At 47.9% G+C, this 18,715-nt stretch overlaps 1 protein-coding gene across 5 annotated transcripts in view; it reads left to right on the top strand.

Moving 5' to 3' along the window:
• CSNK1G1 (casein kinase 1 gamma 1) overlaps window positions 1-18,715 on the top strand; it is a 108,050-nt gene that overhangs the window by 55,598 nt on the left and 33,737 nt on the right. The gene's annotated exons all lie outside the window — the stretch shown is intronic.

Here is an 18,715-nt window from a genome sequence, read left to right on the forward strand (position 1 = left end):
GAAGAGTGTAACAGGGTAAGTCCTGGCAAGCTCCCTGAAAGCTCGATATAGAGCTTGAGCTTGTGTGTAATTGTGTTTGGATTTTTCTTCCCTGAATACAGGATTGCTTTTTAAACCTTTCAGCGTGTGCTATTTCCTAGCAAGGATTTCCACAGCCTTGACTACCCACTGCACAAGGAAGTCTCTGTAGCAAAGACCTTCTGTGCTCCTCTGTGCCTTGATCATATATTGACCTTGGGCTTTGGCAAGCTTCCTACATTACTGTATTTCTCTTTGCACTTTCTTCTGATTTTATTTTTCCTGTGTTCTCTGGATATGCTCACATATTACCAAATACAGGGTTGAACAGAATGAGTGATCAGTCTGCTCTGAGCTCATGATGTGCAGTGCCTGCGCAGTCCTCTTGCATTTTTCCTTTCTGCTTGTTCCAATTAATTCTTCTAATCAAGTCCATAGTTTTGTGTAGCTCATCCTCTGGAGACTGAGTGCTATTGCGCTCTACATTTTGTCACTTCTTAGCTCCTTATAGGGTGCAGAATCTGGGATCACAGGGATGTGGGAAGCAAGTAAGCTGTCACCATTGGAAACATTAAATTTTGTTGTTATTGGTTTTTAAGCAGAATTTTTCTACTGTAATAAGGTTCTTTTCTGTGTATTTTGTATTCTGGTGCTGTGTACAAAGCCCCTGATGGGTTGATGCTGCCACTTAATTCCAGTTCCCTGTGTTTTTGAGACTTAGGGCATTTCTGCTGACACCCATGTAGTAAATCAAATGTAGGCTCACAGAACAAGTGATACACATAATTCTGCTCTTTGCTTCTTCCTGGAGTTCTGTTGGTGCTTGTCATCTCTGTGATACCCTGCACATGTCTCGTGAATGAAAACCAGTCTTTTTCCTTACCTGTTGGCTTTTTACCCCTCTTTAAAGATGTTACCGAGGAGTTTTAAAACTGATAAATGTTGGGGCCCTGGCTTTGTTTTGGCTTCCTTCTGTTCCTAATGAATCTTAACTTTTCATCATAGAATCCCAGACTGGATTGAGTTGAAGGGGCCTCAAAGCTCATCCAGTTCCAACCCCTGCCACAGGCAGGGACACCTTCCACTAGAGCAGCTTGCTCCAAGCCCCTGTGTCCAACCTGGCCTTGAACACTGCCAGGGATGGGGCAGCCACAGCTTCTCTGGGCACCCTGTGCCAGCGCCTCAGCACCCTCACAGGGAAGAGCTTCTGCCTAAGAGCTCATCTCAGTCTCCCCTCTGGCAGGTTAAAGCCATTCCCCTTGGCCTGTCCCTACAGGCCCTTGTCCCAAGCCTCTCTCCAGCTTTCCTGCAGCCCCTTCAGGCACTGGAGCCCCTCTGAGGTCTCCCCTTCAGGAGCCTTCTCTTCTCCAGGCTGACCCAGCTCTCTCAGCCTGGTTCCAGAGCAGAGCTGCTCCAGCTCTCTGATCATCCTACAGCATTTACCCATGCAGAGCGTTTCTGCCCTGTCTAATTCTTCACATGCTAATGGAAGTATTTCTAAGTATTCTGCCATCAGACATGGACAACTTGCATTCCGAGTCTCTTTTCCCTTCATTCTGGAGGAGTTGCTGACTGTCATCTCAAGCCTTTTTGCCAGTATATGTCAATAGATTCTTGAGAAGCCTCATGAACAACATTACTTTTATTTCTCTCTGTGTGTGGTCCCATGGCCATCACCAACCCAGCTCTGATAATCTGTTGAATGCCATTAGAAGCTCTTGGGCTACAGCTTTGCTACAACAGCGGGCAGTAGGCCAGGAGCTCGGGTGGAGGATGTGAGCCACATCTCTTGTCTCTCCATGAAACTTGGAAGCTGAACAGAATAAATTTTAGTGGAGTCAGACTGCCAGGACCAGGGAGACTTGACTTGGTGTCTGCACACCACGTGGAGAACGAGGGGAGGGCTGTCTGTGAAAACAGATTGGTGCTAAATATGTGCTGACTTTGGGGAAATAGATGGATCTGTTCTCAGCGACGTTATTAATGGTTCTTGCTTAGAACTGCTTGAACAGACAGCCTTGAACTTCCGGTAAGCAAGACTGGTTCTTGAAATTATCCTAGACTCACCAAATGAAGACTAAAAGTGTCCAAAGGCCTGGTGTGTATGACTCAGAGGAGAACAACACTAGTGTTGCCTGTGACATACTGTTCAATACATTCGCCAGTTCATCTTGCCAAATAACGTGGCTGCCTGCAAACCTCCCACTGTCAGCCTAAAAAGCAGGACTAGCAACAGCATTGCTGTAACGCCACAGGAGCAGCGTGGTCCTCTTGTTAGTGCAACTGCTGCCTTCAGCTGCACCTACAACCAGATGGTCTCAGTCAGCAGCTTTGCTGTGTCAAATTTGTCATCACCTGCAGCACTGGAAGGAAAATTAGTTTTTTTCCTGAAGAGAACGATTTTAATGGTGATTTCCTTTTTGCTGGATGTTCAGAATAAACGTTTTTAAACTCTTGGATACTCTTGGATACTGATCATAGGCAGACTTAGGTTGGAAGGGACCAGCCTGCTTGGCCATGGATCAAGTCTGCTTGGCCACAGCCTCAAGCTGCTCCAGGGCAGGTTTAGATGGAGCTGAGGAACAATTCCTGCCCCAGAGGGTGCTCAGGCATTGGAACAGGCTGCCCAGGGCAGGGCTGCAGTCACCGTCCCTGCAAGTGTTCACACACCGTGGAGACGAGGCCTCAGTGCCATGGGTTAGTGGTGGCCTGGGCAGTGCTGGGAATGGTTGGACTTGATGAGCTTAAAGGGCTTTTTCAGCCTGGTTGATTCTGTGATTCTGAGTGGGGACCTTCTTGTAGAGTAGCTGTCAAAAAAGATATTTCGTCTTTAGTACGAGACTGGATGTGACCACATGAAGGTGGCACTGACATGGAGGGACACTTTTGTGGCACTCGGCCTTCCAAGAGAATGGACTTGGCTGCTAAAAGCTTCAGAAGACTTCACCATTACTTGCTTGAAACATCCCAGATTCAGAAGTGCAGCCTCCAGACTCAGGATCTTAAAGATTTTGTGCATCCAGACCCCTGCAGAAGCCCCAGTGGTGTTGAGGAGGTGTGGAGCGCTCCATCACACTGGTCAGCAAGTGCTGCTTCTGGAGAGAAATTTTCAACCAGCTCTGTACTGCTGCCTTTGGAGTCTGGTCCTGCAGTATATTGCACAGAAGACTTTTGGAGGGCTTTTGCCCCCAAATTCTCGAACAATTCTCCAGTTCAGTGCCTGCAGGTTATGTGTTGGTATTGGTGACCTGCTTCACTTGTTGCCAACATCAAAACCTAGTTCAGTTAGTCCTTTTTTTTTTTTTCAAGCTACTCAGTCTAGGTTTGTGTTTTCTGTGGTGTAGTTACAGTGAGTAGCAGAGTCCAATAATTCAAGGCTCTGACAAAAGTCAATTCCTGGGGTGAGGTTTCATGTGTGATGTTTCCACATGAGCAGAGGAAGCAGCATAGCTGTGTGGTGGCTGCCTCTGCCTTTTGTATCTGCCCCGGGGCTTCCTGTGCCACACGCTCCATCAGCATCGATGTTTAAAGACTTTCTGACAAGGCACCCAACTTGCTTCTGTTACCTCCCATCAGCACCAGCTTCAGGCTCAGCTGAAGGTCACGAGTCAGCTTGGATTAGCTGAGGAGAAGACTGGATTTCTTGTGTCTCATACATCTTAAGACATATTTCACACTAGATTAAGATACTCTGGAGCAGTGAAAAGTTTGATGAAGGAACCTAAACTGTACGAGTGTAGCTCTTTTTGGTGCTTCTCAGATAATACTGGTGGATAAATCAGATGGATTCAGAAGTATCTAACAGAGATAGTCCTGGGTCAGAAGTAACCAACTACCAGAGACCTCTGATGCTCTTCTGCAAGTAATCAATGCTGTGTGTCATGTTTCAATGCCTCCCTGTAGTAAGAGAAACTAATAGTTCCCCTCTAATTTCCTACCTTGCCCCTCTAAATGGGGAATGTTTGCTTACAGAAATGGGTTTTCATGATTCTTCCTTGAACTTTTCCACCCTCCCCCCAAAAAGAGAAGAGGCACGGACCTGCTGCACAGTGACCATCTGCTGGTTTCTTCTGTCTCACTGTGGAATTAAATATTTAATAACCTAAAATAGTGTGTGACTCTTTACCTTCATGTAGGCAGAGACTGAAAAAACACAAACCTCAGGCATGGAGCCACAGACCTGATGGTCAGTCCATAGGGTGTCTCAGGAAAGGATGAGATTTCCTTTAGGTTTCAGGTAGTCTGGGATACTGTCCTTTTGCTGACTAGGGTAATTGGAGCAGTTTTAACAGTCTCACTAGTTGCGCGCACTGGTTGCATTGCTCATTGTCATAAAATCTGTGTGAGCACGCACAAACATCCTGACAAAAGAGATTTAGCCTTGCCTGGGCTGGCCCCAGGATCTCGCTTTAGCGGTGGTGGCACAGTCAGTGCCTGGATCCGAATATGAGTAGCGCAGCTACCCGCATGAAGCCCAAGTGTGATGGGTATTCCCCAAAATTAGGCTCTTGCTCGATGGCCCTCTGAGGTTCCAGGCATTTCCCTCCTCCCCAAGGCTGGTTTCTGGGCTCTTGGGCTTCCCTTTGCTTTGTACAGCTACTTCAATCTGCTGCTTCCATACCTCAGGGACAAAAGGAGTTCCCACTCCTACTCGACAGGATGCTTCTGCATCTCCTAGGGCTGCCAGAAGCAGTTCAAGTCTCCAGCATGTTTCCAGTGTAGGATTAGTCACTTGAGCATGTCATTTGTCCCCTGTACTTTAAGTTTATGGAGTAAAAGCTTGGCTTCACATCATTCATAAAAACTCCTGAATAATCAGGTCCTACAGCTTGCAGGATGACGTGGAGCAGGAGCTCCATCCCCACTGCTGGCTGACATTTGAGGGTCTGATTCCCTGCAAAATCTCCATCCTTGGGGTGGAGAAGCTTTTGTTGGCAGAGCAAAACTGAGTTCCTGTGATCGTGGTTGAGCAGACCCAGCTCCATCTCCTGTGATGGATCCTGGGCAGTGTACCACAAGGCAAAGCCTTAGCTTTGCTCAAACTGCCCCCTGCTCACCCAGCAGCATCCCAGGACCCTCCTACTTGATTTGGGGTGAATAAAGCCATTCCCCCAGCTTGCAGGAGTTCTGCCACACCCGTCAGGCCACCTTTAGCAGCTGGGTCCTGCTGGTGGCACACTGAGGTCTTAGCAATTGTGTTGGCTTTGTCTTGTGGGCTCTTTTGCTTATTGACCTCACTTGAGTACCTTCAGCAGGAATGGTCTGTTTGTTTTGAGGCCGATTCCCCATTCTTACCTTTCCTTGAGGTTAAACTCTCCTACAGGCTTCCCAGGGGAAACAAAAGTTTTTATTGGAAACTCCTCTTTTATCAGCAAGCAGTGTCTGTATTTCCCAATCCATGTTTCTTGCTCTTCAGCAGCCTTTGGCTTGAGCTGCTCTTTCCTGTGCATCATGTGGGCTTACAGGAATACATGGCTGTCCGTTTATCTCTGGCCATCCCATCATTTGGATTTTTGGCTGCAATCTGCAGCAGATCCTACACATCTTTTTGCATACACTGGTATCCCAAGCAGCTGGTTTGAGTTGCACGCAGTGATACTGGCCTCTTCTGTTGACTGACTGCCCTCATCAGGATCCGGGCTGGCCATGGGGGCTGTGTGCAGTACTGCTCCAGCCTGGCGTGCCAAGGGTGGCTCCTGCTGCTCTCAGCTGTAGTAGAAAACGTTATAAATGGGTTTGAAATTTGTGAAGCCTTTTAAACTTAAGACAGTGCTGTGTTTCCTGCTGTAGGGACCTCTGTGCCGTAAGCACACCTCTTGTCTGCGAAGTCTTTAACATCCCTTTGCCAAAGGGAAGCTGCAGACACTGTTTGTGAACACTTGTGGAGAGCTGTTGTGTTCCAGGGAAGAGCAGTGTGACAAAGCTGTCTGCACACTGGGGCACAGCAGCAGAGCCCATGGAGCCCCTCCACCTCACTTCATGTGCTGCAGGCACCTGCCTCTGCAGGCATAAAGCTGATGCTTCTCCTCATCCAGCTGCTGTCATATCCAGTGGAGCTCACATATCCATGTCTTCAGAGCCTCCCAATGGAAATGGAAGCTAAATGATGAGACTTTAAGCTTTTTCTTTTGCACTCCAGCTGTGCTGGTGGTGGGGGGAAAAACAGACTTGTCCCTATAAACCTTGCTGAGAAGGTGAGGCAAATGTCTGCTGCATTGATACTTGCAAAGCTTTAGCTGTTTGTTTTCCCCATGAAAGTATGTTTCCCCCCCCAAGCCCTAAGCCTTTTCTGGAGGACAGGGAGACCACTGCTGCATGACCGTTAATGCATCACTGAGCCCCGTTCCTTTCTCAGGATGTGACCATGGCTGAAAGCATCTCCACACCATCAGGAAACTGCTCTTTAATCCTGCACTTCCACACAAATAAATAATTCACCATGGTCCTGGGAAGTGTTGGCTTTGCAGCAGTGACCGGGAGATGTACAGGAATGATTTCTTTGGTTACTACATTTCAAAGCATCTCTGTCATCCCTCCCTACGTGATGCCTTCCCTTGTAAGCTTTGCCTTTGGAAGGTAAGATGGAGTACTGCTTGTTTTCAGGTTCCTTTTGGCTGCGCTGAGCTGGTGACGGAGTTTCCACATAGTGACAGCTTCTGCCTGTGCACACAGTGTGAAGAAGTCGTGCATTTTTGATTCAGTAGTAGCTTATTTTAGTCTCAGCGGGCAGATGAGTCACGCTTTCCCCCGCTCCTTCCCAGTCCCACCTTGGCACAGGGGATTCAGAGCAGCCTGGTGTCAACACGCGCTGTTTCATGCAGTAGCTCTGGAGCCAGTGCTTGTCCCCAGGATGGGTGGGTGACACTGGTGAGTGGATGTAAACGTAATGAGCCTCTGTGGTGTCATGGTGGGAGAGCAGGAGAGGAGCCTGGCACGTGGGAGAATCCCAGGAAACCAAGATGGTTTCTGTCCTCCCCAGCCCACATGAGACCCACATGAGTCACAGCGTACGAGCAGAACATACTGAGTGGGGGGGATGTCGTTACATATAGAATATTGACGGATGCGGTGGTTTTGTTTGAATTCTTGCTCTGTAAACAAGTTCACCTCTAATGAAGTGTGGAGTCTGTGTGTTTACTTCGGGACCTCTTTCTGTTGCACAACTTGCTGGAGCGAAGCAGTCTGTTTACTTGTCAGGAAGTAGGACCAAGGGAAATGAAGGGGGTATAAATAACTGAGCCTTTTACATAGTCTAGTCGATATTTGCATGTATATTTTTCAGTGTAGCTGAGCTGTCTGCTACTCCATACTGCATATTGAGTTTGCTTTTGGAGATAGCCTATTCTGTGTTGCTCTTGCTTTACTCACGATTACTTTTTGTAGTGACAGGACAAGGTGTGACGGGTTTAAACTGAAACAGGGGAAGTTCAGGTTAGATATAAGGCAGAAGTTCTTCCCTGTGAGGGTGCTGAGGCGCTGGCACAGGGTGCCCAGAGAAGCTGTGACTGCCCCATCCCTGGCAGTGTTCAAGGCCAGGTTGGACAGAGCCTTGGATGACATGGTCTAGTGTGAGGTGCCCTGCCCATGGCAGGGGGTTGAAACTGGATAAACTTAAAGTCCTTTGAACCCAAACCAGTCTGGGATTCTATGATTCTGTGACCTGCTGCATGCTTAGTACCCCTGTCCTTTATAAAGAAATTCTTTCCATGCTGGTTGCATTAATGCTGTCAGTCACATAGCAATTAGGTGGGGGTCAGTGTGGCAAGACTTGTTCTATGGATGGATGTAAACAAGTCACCATGGTGAAGCGTGCTGCCAACACCAGCCCTTTCATGGGCAACTCGCTGTGCACAGTGCTTTTCCCCAAGGGAGCTGGAGTAACTTGAAGCCACATAAGTGAGGGTTAAGGAAAGATGTCTCCACCCCTGTTTAATTAAGGAGTAAGAACTGCAAACATACGCATTAGCCATTGTTGTGGTCACTTTAATCTTCAGAGATCCCATTCATATTTGGCACCTTGATGGAAACGCTGGCCAGGAGTTATCCCAGCAGTTCACCCCACAGCACGGTGCTGGTCTGGGGCATGAGGGAGCTGCTGGGTGGAGATTGCCCCTCTGTGCCCCGAAGTGGGTTGTGCTGGCATGGAGTGGCACATGGCCATCGCCTGAAGTGTGTTTGTGTCCTGCTTCATTGTATGGAAAGTTGTTTGTAGCTGTCACAGAATCACAGAACCATCAGGGTTGGAAATGCCCTCTGCAGATCATCCGGTCCAACCCCCTGCCAAGGCAGGACCACCCAGAGCAGGCCACACAGGAGCATGTCCAGGTGGGTTTGGGATATCTCCAGAGAGACTGCACCGCCCCCCTGGGCAGCTTGTCCCTGTGCTCTGCCACAGGTTCTTCCTTGTGTTGAGGTGAAACTTGTTGTGTTTTAGTTTATGGCCATTGCTCCTCATCCTGTCGCTGAGCACCCCTGGAAGGAGTCTGGCACCATCCTCCTGGCACCTGCATTTGAGGTATTGATCTGCATTGATGAGTTCCCCTCTCAGCCTGCTCTTCTCTAGACTAAGCAGGCCCAGTTCCTGCAATCTCCCCTCATAAGAGAGATGCTCCAGACCCCTGAGCATCCCTGTGGCCTCCGCTGGACCCTCTCCAGTAGTTCCTTGTCTCTTGTGCTGAGGAGCCCAGCAGTGGACACAGTGCTCCAGGTGTGACCTCATCAGGGTTGAGAAGAGGGGGAGGAATCACCTCCCTTGACCTGCTGCCACACTCCTCCTGGTGCACCCCAGGACACTATTGACCTGTCATGCTAAAGCACTCTGGATGAACACTGCAGCCTCCTTTTGAAGTATCTGGAAATATTTTAGAATGTAAGTGTTCAGTGACTATAAGAATTTAATAAGTGACTTCCCTGTGCAACGTAATACGAAACTGACATCCATTTGCATGGACAGCAACTGTGCCTTTGGGTCACATAAACTTCTGGTGTCCTCAACATAAGAAGGACATGGAGCTGCTGGAGCAAGTCCAGAGGAGGCCAGGAGGATGATCAGGGACTGGAGCACCTCCTGTATGAAGATAGGCTGAAAAAATTTGGGCTGTTCAGCCTGGAGAAGAGAAGGCTGCATGGAGACCTCAGAGCAGCTTCCAGTGTCTAAAGGGGGCAACAAGAATGCTGGAGAGGGACTCTTCATCAGGGACTGTAGTGATAGGACAAAGGGTGACGAGTTCAAACTGAAACAGGAAGTTCGGGTTGGAGATAAAGAAGTTCTTCCTTGTGAGGGTGCTGAGGCGCTGGCACAGGGTGCCCAGAGAAGTGGTGAATGCTCCATCCCTGGCAGTGTTCAAGGCCAGGTTGTACACAGGGGCTTGGGTGACATGGTTTAGTGTGAGGTGTCCCTGCCCATGGCAGGGGGTTGGAACTCAATGATCTCAAGGTCCTTTGCAGCTCAAACCATTTTGTTTTTCTATGATTTCCCTACTTCACATCCCTGCAGTAGACCCACACACTCGATTTAAGTCATTGGGTTAATTTTCTAACAGCAAGAAACACCTCCATTCATTCTCAAAAAGTGCCATTGGCAATAGGTTTGAGATGCCTCAGCAAGGAGACGTGGTTTCAGTTGTCTGAAATGGCCTTGTGTCCTGGGTTCAGCAGTAGCAGTCATTTTTATTCCCTCTTAGTAGCTGGTGCAGTGCTGTGTTTTTGACTTTCAGCCTGGGAACAGCACTGATAACACCGATGTTTTCAGTTACTGCTCAGTAATGGTTACTCTGACCAAGGACTTTCTGAACCTCATGCTCTGCAGGGAGGAGGGGAAGCTGGGAGGAAGCAGAGAAAGGACACCTGACCCAGACTAGCCAAAGAGGTATTCCATACCATAGCACGTCATGCCCACTATATAAACAGGGGGCAGTTACCCAGAAGGGTTAGATGGCTGCTCAGGTCGGGCTGGGTATCGGTCGGTGGGTGGTGAACAGCTGTATTCTCTTCCCTTGTTATTTCCCATATCATTATTATTATTGGTGGTAGCAGCAGTGGTTTGTGTTATACCTTAGTTACTGGGCTGTTCTTATCTCAACCCATGGGACTTACATTCTTTCGATTCTCCTCCCCATCCCTCCGGGAGCAGGGGAAGGAAGCAGGGGGAGAGCGAGTGAGCTGCGTGGCTGACTGGGCTTAAACCAGGACACCTTGTTAAACAGAAAGTGCAACACTTGGCAGGTGTCCTCACACTTTGCTGCACCTTTAAAGAACGTGATCAGCCGCTTCATCAGAAAGTCAGGGTGGTCCAACAAGCTTTTGAACTTGAGGGTTCTCAAACTTCAGAGCTTCTGAATTGCAAAATAAACCGTAGTGGATGAGTGTAACACACCCAGCTAACGCCTGCCCGCTTCCAGAGCTCACTTGCTGCTCATCTGGAGAGAATAATATTTTGCTATCTAAAAATAGTTGGGGTTTTTAATGTGGCAGTTCCCTTGTTAGGAAGGGCTTCCTGAATGTGCACATTTCAGCATCTCTTTTAACAGCAGAAGTTTTGACTTCCTTGGGCTAAATTTAGGCCTTGTCAATTGGAAGCTATCGGATGCTTTTAAGGCAAGGCCATCAATATCTGAATATGAGATTAGGGCAGTTTCCTTTTTATACTTCAGAAGGTCCCCATGCACCTCTTACTCTTCCAGTAGTCACTGCAGTAATCACAGATCCAAACGCAGCAACACTAGGAATAGCAAGATGCTGAGAAGCTGGAAAATGCCTTTCCTGCAGACGCTTGCCTTGAAGCCTGGTGTGCCATGCAGTGGTGGTCATAGATCTGTAGCAGTCAGACTCATGGAATCATCCCAGATGCCTCGTTGGGTTCTTGGATAGACAACAGGTTGTGTGATGTGCCTCTTGCCCAGCGGCTCTAAGGATCCAGCTGGACTTGAGGAGAGTGATGGACCATTCACTCATGGTCTCTGTGCTGCTGGTGGTGCTTTGAGCAAACCTTGAGCTGGAATCACTCATGCTTGTGAGCAGCCCAGGTTGTGCCTGGGGCTTTGAGTGAGGCATTTGGGCGAGGAGATGAAAATACTCAGTGTTTGAAGATAAACTTTGGGATTTAGGAATGGAACTGAATGGAAAACCCAGTTTGGCAATTAGGGCCATGGTCATTAATAAGGATGTAGCAACCAGTTAGCCTTGCTGTTCTGCTTGTCCCACTTTCCTAGCTCTTCCTTTCAAGCTGTTGGGATGCTGCACTTAGAAACTAATTGAGTTCTCGAGCTGTAGAAGTTGCTTCTTTTCCTGGAGGACTGATGTGTCAGGTGTTGAGTGCTGCCCTGATTCAAAGCCGATTCCTTTTGGGAAGGTGGGTGCCTGATTTAGTGGGATCCATTTTGCTTGTTTGTGCTTTCTAAGCACCAGAAGCATCCCGTGCAGGCTGAAGGTTTTTAAGGTGCTTGTCACCTTAAAGAGAGAAGTGTTTGAGCTGTGCCAGGGAGGTTTGACGCAAGTGAAGTTCTGGTATGAAGGGTGCCCGCCTCCCAGACCAGCTATTAAATGGGTTTGGAGTCTGCATTTCTGAGCTCTGCCCTGCCTGCTAGTCAAAAACCTCTTCCCATCTCTAAAAGATAAGCCATAGACACTGCCCCGGATCTGTAAAGGCTCCGGCTTTGCCAGAAGAACTTCTCAGCAAGCATTGCCCTGCAGTTGTGGAATAATGTTTCTGTCTGAAAGCAGCAGTTTTTCCTCCGTTCTCCTGCTCAGACATCTTAAGGTGAAATAAAGAGATGATACCTGGAGGTAGTATCTTATTTAGCAGCTCTGGACTTTGGTTTTGCAGGAGGTTCTCCTGTGATAAGAAGAACTGGGAGGTTTTCCATCAGGCTGGAAAGACCACTTTCTGAAAAAAACCTTTTCCCCCTCAAACACTACAATAGTTACAGGACTGATGAATGCCAGTCCTGTGACTTGTGGAGAATTTATATGTGCCTAGATCTCAGCATCCATCACTTACTAGTTGGATGCTAATTGCAGGAGGAAATGTCCATCTCACAGCTCTTTAATCCACTCTCCTGCTGGGTCCTGTGCTGATGCTAAAGCAGCTTTGACATCAGCACAAAGCATTCCTGCTACCCACCCACCCTCCCAGTAGGACCAGCACAAGTGTTGTGAGGACAAGCTGCACACAAGAAGGGTCTCAGCACAGCTGGGGATGGTGCATGGGGTTCTGCTGCCAGAAACACCACCCCAATTGTCCCATGCTTCTGGTGTGAGCATGGCTGATCATTACCTTGCTTGTGAGCACCCAAAGCAGAGGCTGCATGTCCGATATCATTGTCTGCTTTATCTGGCAAAATTGGACCAATCTGATCTGTCATCCAAGACGGAAATGTTGTTGGACCAATGATTGATACTGCCTGTATGTGCCAGTTTTCATAGAATCCCAGCCTGGTTTGGGTTGGAAGGGACCTTAAACCTCACCCAGTTCCAACCCCTGCCACGGGCAGGGACCCCTTCCACTAGAGCAGCTTGCTCCAAGCCCCTGTGTCCAACCTGGCCTTGAACACTGCCAGGGATGGGGCAGCCACAGCTTCTCTGGGCACCCTGTGCCAGCGCCTCAGCACCCTCCCAAGGAAGAGCTTCTGCCTAAGAGCTCATCTCAGTCTCCCCTCTGGCAGGTTAAAGCCCTTCCCCTTGGCCTGTCCCTGCAGGCCCTTGTCCCAAGCCCCTCTCCAGGTTTCCTGCAGCCCCTTCAGGCACTGGAGCTGCTCTCAGGTCTCCCCTTCAGGAGCCTTCTCTTGTCCAGGCTGCCCCAGCCCAGCTCTCTCAGCCTGGCTCCAGAGCAGAGCTGCTCCAGCCCTCACAGCCTCTTCATAGCCCTTCATTTTGTCTTATGTTGCTGTGTTGTCCTGGCTAGAACAACTCCTGATCACTGCACAGAGACGTGGGTTGCAGCTGAGCTGTAATTCAAGCTGTCACATTCTCTCTGCATTATCAGCACAGCAGTTTCACCCTGTTTTGCAGCTGCCTTGCACACCGTAAGCTTGAAGTCTCACTTGGCTTGTGCTATAGATTTCTGGTATGCGATGGGGAGGAAGTAGGGAGCCAGAAGTGCTGTGCCTCCAGCCGACAGTCTCCAATGGAGATGAGCTGATGAAGGGCAGGGGCCACCTGTGACTTGGTGGGATCAGATTAAAACGTTTTTCTGGACAGCAGAGGAGAGATTCAGCAGAAGTCTTCTGTTATTGCTGCTCTCTTAGCAGTTTTCATCTGCCAGGAAGCAGCCTCTTCCTTGGCAGTGCTTCTGGAGTTACCTTTGTGTGCTGCTGAGCCCTGGGAAGTTCTGCTCTTGGTTTTTCTTAGGCTCTCTGTAGATTTTACCTGTAACATAATTAACATGCATGACTTGTTCTCAGAGAAAACAAAAATGCAGCCACTGGGCATACCCTCAGTCATCTGAACTTCTCTGTTACCTAAATGGAGCAGCCAAAACCTGCTGCTTAGTTCCCTTTCAGCACGTAAAACTGACCTAGTGCAAGAATTGCACAGCCAAGAGGAAACAATTTCTCTTTGGTATTAACCAGCAGAACTTAGTTGGCCATCACAGATGTGCTCTGGCTCTGCACTGAGGTGCAAAACTCCTCTGACGCAGTGACCTGCAGCATGGCAGAAGCAGGAGAACACATCTTTCTTCATAGAATCCCAGACTGGTTTGGGTTGAAGGGACCTTAGAGCTCATGCAGTTCCAACCCCTGCCAGGGGCAGGGACACCTTCCACTAGAGCCTCGAGCCATCCAGCCTGGCCTTGAACATTGCCAGGGAGCAAGAAGGTCACTTCTTGCTAGGTCAGGTATGCAGGAGCCATGATCCCGACTGCAGTTAGTGCCTGGCAGGTTGAGCAGCATGGAGCTGATGTGTGGAGCATTATTTGCCTTCACACCACGAAGCCGAGCTCGGAGGTGGTTCACAATGTGATATTTGGTCAAAGCCCGTTCAGTAGGCTGCCATAACCGCTCACTTAGCCCTCAAGAAGTTAAAACAACTGCAGCTTTAGAGCTTCTCATGCCTTTCAGCAAAAAAATAGGCCCTGTGTAAGTACACAAAGAAATGCAGGGAACAAAGAGGAATACTGCCGTTAAACGAAACCTTTTGGCATTTTCTTCCACCGTTGTCCTTGTATCGCAGGTTGTGTGTGGAAAAGGAAGATAATTAAGCTAGAACTTAAGCTAGAACTTTTTGGGGTGGTTTAAAATAGCTTTTCTAAAATGATATACTGGTTTGGTCCTTCTCTTCAGGTGTGGTGTTATGTGCCAGCCGCTGTTGTCGCTGGAACAAGAGGTTGCTGCAGAGGGTATATTGATACAAAATCCAACAGTAATGTGGAGAATTGAGTACACTCATTTCCCTTGAGCCCTAGAAATGGGAATTCAGTTTCACGAAACTTGCCAAAAAAGCCATTTACTGTGGTGTGCTTTATTCTTTCATCTTTGTCAAGAATTGAACCAATTTCACTTGACTGTACTTTACTCACTACAGCTAAAAAACTGCCTGTGAATGGGTGTTTCTGGGTACATTTCCAAGATTCTGGAAGTCTTCCTGCAGCTTGGCCTTTCCATGAGCGCTGATTCCCCTCCCAGTACTGTTTTTTCTAGTTTTATGAATACAAATGTGAACATCGTCTTGGTGCCCTCTCTTCAACTGCTGCTTTCTTTGTGTATCTGAAGAGTAATTAATAGAGTCAAGCCAGGACTCTGTTTCTGTCAGGAAAGCAGCTTGTGCAGCTCAAGGAAAGCCAAATGCCACCCGTTCTAATAGCACAGCGCTCATGACAGTTGTTTTTTCTGCAGCTGAAGTAAAAATCAAATCATTTGGATTTTTCCCAGCAGCAAGAACAAATATGTTCTTCCTTCTGTCCCTCCTATGGCTGTTTTTCTTCTGTTCCTTTTCCCATACCTTTTTTTTTGCAGATTCAGATACTAACAAGTTACTCAAAACACAGCAGGGATTCACTGCATCGTGCATATTCTGAAAAGATGCACAAAACATGCTGGGTTTCTTGAGGGAAGCTGGAGTCTTGGAGTCTGTGTGGAAGCCACGTTTTACTTGCAGACTCATTGGAGGTGACAGTAGCTCTGTCTACTCATGGCTTGTACACAACTGTTGTACCATTGTATGCCAAGTGTCATCCCTTCCCATTAACAGCTTGCCTTGCTCTGCCATCATCAGGGGAGAAGGTATAAATCCAACTTGTGATGTTCTCCTTTGCTTTATTTCATAGTACCTCCTGGGTTCAAAGAGTGTCTGAGCTGTGCCTTTTCCGTGTCCAAGGGCAGGGAAGCACCTTTACCTGCTTCTCCTCCATCTCAGCAGCGGCTCTGCACCCTTTTCACCTACTGACAGAAGGTCCTGCCACAGCTACTTCTGCTGGGCAGTGACACCAGAGCATTTAGCATTTGCTAGCAGGGAGATGATTCACTGCCCACCCAGAGCAGGAAGAAGATGTGAGAAGCTCGCAGTGGAGAGCCAAGTGTCTGACAGCAGTTGGAGCAAACAGAGCAGGAGGATGTTTGGGGGGAGCATGAATAAGAGGAGCTCATGATGACTCTGTAAAAGGACTCTGAGGAACCATCTGGAATAGGGTGAGCAGTTACGGAGGAGATAACTAGAATAAATGGGGCTGGGAGCAGAGAAAGCCAGCACAAAAGCTGGTCAGGGTTTCAGGAGGTGGCTTATTTACTGGCTGCTGTGGCAGCCCTCTGTGCTGCTTGCCTTGCAGGGCTTTGGGACTGGTTCTTGTTCAGTGATGCTCTGCTGGGAGCCCCTTCTCCCAGAGGAGCCAAAGCCAACAGTGACCCAGCTGCCACCCAGGCAGCATTGCAGGGAAGCAGGCAGGAGGTGGTCAGATGCTGCCAGATGCTCTGAGCAGGTCCGATAGCTCTTCACCCTCTTCAGGTGAGAGAGGGAAAGCTAAAGACTTTCAAACCACAGTATCACAAGTCAGGAGAGCAAGGAAATTATTGAGGAGCTTTACAGTCATAAGCCGGCTGAAAACACTCATGATTCCTAAGCAGGCTGGTTATCTCCAGTATGTCTGTCAGAGCAGTGGGAAGGGAGCTGCCACAGCCCTTGCTATCCTCCAAGAGCAGTCACCACTTTTAGTCACTACTAAAGAGGGTTAGTGCTCTAACCCTCTTTCTGTATGTGCATGTTTTCGTGTGCATTGGGTCACCTTGCTATTTTTAGGTTGTTTTCCTAATCTGATGGCAGTTCAAGGTTTCTAAAGTCTTGGAGTGGTGGCAAGATTGTGGTGGACCCTGTGCCATCACCTCTTCCACCTTCCTGCTGCAAGTGAGTTGGTGCTGGAGTCAGAAGTTGCCTTTTCTCCTTTGCATCTCAACTGCTGGGTGTTTTCTCATAACAAACAAGAGAAAATATTCTCCATCATCTCAAGTCTCTGTCGTTGCCCAAACTCCTCCAGTTAATGTTGAAGGTGAAGGGCTGTATTGAAAAGCTTTTGCAGTCCTACTTTGAAATAAGACGTCTGAAACATATGCAAAGACCTTTAGGATAACTTTATTCCAAGTAACAAGCCTATCTTAACTTTCCTCCCCTCTTTCTACTTTTGAAGCAGATTATTCAGAAGCCTGAAAGTTCAAATGAGCCTTTTGAATCCCAGATGTAACCTGTGCACCAGCATACTCAGGTGGATTTAAACCCACTATCCTGGGGTATGTTTGAACAGGTTAAAAGATGAGACCTTGGCCCAGTCGATGCTGATAGCAAAGCTTCTCTTTGAGCCAGGATTTTATTTGGATTTGCAAATTAAGAGAAGGGTAGATCCTCATTAGTGTAATCAGCTCAAATGGGTTGACTACTCTAAAGCAATTTGTTTAATTTGTTTGGAACATGTTTAATTTTAGCTGTGGATGTTCCGCACTCGCACAGTTGCTATTTGTGCTGGTGATGGTGTCATTTTGTGTGCTGTGATTTGTAAAAATAAACTTTCTGCTCTGAATGAGAATTTTGTGACAATCTACATCCCATTCATCAGCCCTTTAAAAGCACACAGAACTTGTAGTACACTCATGCTGCTGTCATGTCTCTGCATCCATTTCTGTGAGGAATAGTTCTTGCTGCTCACAGTGTCTGATCTGCAGTTCCTCAAGTGTCTCCTCTTTGCAACAGAAGCCTGCATGAAGAGAGGTTGTGAAGTTCTTCTGTTATTCTTCCTCTTGAAATTGAAGACCTCAGCTTCTCTTTATCTGGCCACACCATATCTAAGGGCAGTGGAAACCAGTTTCTCGTGGGAGCAAATAAAAACTGGTGATTCAAGAGCTACCACTGTTGTTCACTTTTCACAGGTTGTGCTGTCTCCTGGCGATTTAGTGTACAGGGACTTGGCTTTTGCACCTCCACTGATGCAGGTGCCACATGTAGCTTCCTGCTCTTGCTACCTCATCCCTCCTTGAGTGTATTTTGGGCTGCTTGCTGTTGCTTGAGGTTTATTCATAGCCTCTCACGATGCTCATATACAGAGCATCAATACATATTCTCTGCCACAGAAATGGTTTCCGCTTCCCGAGCCTTCCACGTGGAGCAGATGCTTCAAAATCCAATTTCCCTTGGGCATAACCTTTGATTGGCATCTCTCTGCCAGTTGCCATTTCATAACAGGTCCTGGAAAAGGCTTTGGAGTCTTTGTATGGCTTATATGTCTGATGCCTAGACTAACGTGGCTTGTTGGAGTATCCTGGATGTGTGACAAGTTAGCAGAGTTGTTAAGTCATGCTGTAAAGCCTGTGGCAGCAAGACAGCACTACTTGCATCATCCAGAATGCTTGATCTTGCATGAAAATATGCTGAAAGGTGTAGTTCCCTGGTGTTAATAGAGCTCAAATGAAGCTTTCTTGAAGAGCAGTGGTCCTGCTGTTTGTTGCTGGGGACTTGGAGCAACCTGCTCTAGTGGAAGGTGTCCCTGCCCATGGAAGGGGGGTGGAACTGAATGAGCTTTAAGATCCCTTTCAACCCAAACCAGTCCATGATTCTCTGATTCTTGTGTTCAAGCTCAAGCAAACCTTTTGGGTCCTTTAAATTTATTGCTCAGCCACATGAGCCCAGGGAGGCAGCAGGACGGGCGAGGGTGGAGTGGGGATGGGACAGTCCCTTTTGGTGGCAGCCCACAGGAGCAGTGAGAGCTTTAACTCCTTGGGGAGCCCGAGGCTGGAGTTGTGTGTCTGTTCTGAGCATGGTGGAAGCAAAGTTGAGCTTTAGCTTTGATGTCTGCATTTGCTCTCATTCCAGCGCGATGCTTTAATCTCCAAAATGCAATGCTGGGCTTTCACTGTGCTCAGCTTGAATGTTTTCCAAGACATCCCATTGCTGAAATAGCAGTATTTGCCTGTGGATTCCAGTGCAGTGATCAGTGTGTGTATTAGGGTGATAACCTTTCCATGAGAGAAGTGGTGGAGTGAGGCCTTTTACATAGACTCAAAGCCAAATCACTCAGCAGCAAGTCCAAAGCTTTTAAGCAAACTCAGAAGATTTCTGCTTCCAGCAGCTTTCACTGTAAGACACTGCTTTTTCTCCAAAGGAGAAGTTGCACGTGTCGTGCCTGGATTTTCTTCACTTAATGTGTTCTTTAATGCCATGGAGCAGTAATTTGTTTTGATGTGATTTCATACCTTAATTGCATTAAACTGGTCACGGTTTGTAT

The sequence above is a fragment of the Pezoporus occidentalis genome, unplaced genomic scaffold (genome assembly GCF_034315485.1).
Source record: "Pezoporus occidentalis ecotype Australia unplaced genomic scaffold, CSIRO_AGI_Poc_V1 ctg159, whole genome shotgun sequence".
NCBI classification, from domain to species: Eukaryota; Metazoa; Chordata; class Aves; order Psittaciformes; family Psittacidae; genus Pezoporus; species Pezoporus occidentalis.